This window comes from Onychomys torridus, unplaced genomic scaffold (assembly GCF_903995425.1).
Source record: "Onychomys torridus unplaced genomic scaffold, mOncTor1.1, whole genome shotgun sequence".
Lineage (NCBI taxonomy): Eukaryota > Metazoa > Chordata > Mammalia > Rodentia > Cricetidae > Onychomys > Onychomys torridus.
Window position 1 is genome coordinate 2313 of NW_023411754.1, and position 1853 is coordinate 4165.

Below are 1853 nucleotides of genomic sequence, written 5' to 3' on the forward strand. Positions count from 1 at the left end.
GAGGCATCATGATCCCTGACCCCAAGCTCTATTATAGAACTACAGTAATAAAAACTGCTTGGTACTGGCATAAAAACTGAAATGGGGACCAATGGAATCAAAATGAAGACCCTGACATTAATCTGCACACCTGTGAACATATAATTTGTAACAAAGAAGCCAAAAATGTACAATGGAAAAGAGAAAGCATCTTCAACAAATGGTGCTGGCATAACTGGATGTTGCAAATAGATCCATATCTGTCCCAGCTGGATCAAGAACAGAAAGGGAAACAAGGAATAACAGACCATGATAAATGAAGACCACATGAGAACAGGAATAGGCAGAGTGCTGGAGAGGTCCCCTGAAATCCACAATGATAAATCCTCTGTTGACTGCTGGCAATGGTCGAGAGAAAGGCTGATCTGACCTAGTCTGGTGATCAGATGGCCAAACACCCTAACAGTCAAGCTGGAACTCTCATCCAATAACTGATGGAAGTGGATGCAGGGATCCTCAGCCAGGCCCCAGAAAAAATGGTCAAGAAATCTCAAAAAAAGATCATCATCCTTATCTATTAGGGAAATGCAAATCAAATAATTCATCTTACCTGAGCAAGAATGACAAAGATTAGTAAAACAAAGCCCAACAAATGTTAGTGGTGGTACAATCCTACTCAAGCCAAGGAGTCTTCAGGGAGTGGAGGTAGGGTGGCAGGAAGATCTTCTGAAGCTAGACTGTTAAGGTAGAGGAGGGCAGGAAGGATAATGAACCTCCTGTGACCTAGCCCAGTAATATTGATTCATCACTATCAAGGGGAAGACAATATGATTGATACACAATGATTCACATTCTATGTGGTGCACAGTTTTCATTGTGGTCACCTTGATATTAATATGCATCATGGCTACCATGTCACATACATAGAGTCACAAACTTAACTCATCCCTCTGCTTATGGAAAGAGGGTCCTTCTCTGACAGGTTTGCTCAGTGTTTTGAGGGGTGAAAACCTAAAATATTTCTAAGGTATTATACTTCTTAATGACACTATGTTCTAAGACATAAACAGTGGGTTGACCCAATGTTCTAAGATTAGGGAATATCATGACAATATGTTGGTTCAATGCTTCACAGTGGATAAAAGAATATAAGAGAAGTCAAAGTTTACTCAAACAGGAAACTTGATTTCTGTGTCAGCATGAAGTTGATATTTAAAAATCAATTTGGCAGAACCATTAGTTTCATCAGAAGAAAGAGTCACAAATTGTTTAGGAAGGGGCATGGATATAATACTGATGTTCATACATACATCTGTAGAAAAGGATTCTGTGACACATGGAAAACAAAACTAGGATTGAGAGTCTCCAGTTCTACAGAACACGGTGTCTGCTATTGTGTCTTGGTCAGGCCTGGCATTTTTCATTTTGACCCTTTTCTCTTTTAACTACCATGGTATCTTCTAGTATAACAAGTTTGTGTCCTCATAAGAGGCTTTCCCATGAGTCCTTTCTTGATTTACACTGTGGAAGAATCTACTAAGTGGATTTCATGTCTTGGGACTGGTTCTCTATGGTCTTGGATGAAATCATACTGCCCCTGGCTGGATAAGATCCTAAAAACTATTTTTGTGCATATTGTTTGTTATTGTGAATTCAAGGCCTCGGATTCAATGCCTGAGGGTGGAAAATATTGGATAATTCCACAGGTGAGTGAAGAATCCTGTCAGAAAGGACTTGGGATGATTCAAGGGAAAACTCCAGTCAACAATACAATTATAATCAAACATTTCCACACACATGAGCTCTGTATATATGTGCTGGACCCTGCAAAGTCCACCTCATCATACTCATGGGTGGGCAGATGTTTGGTTAAT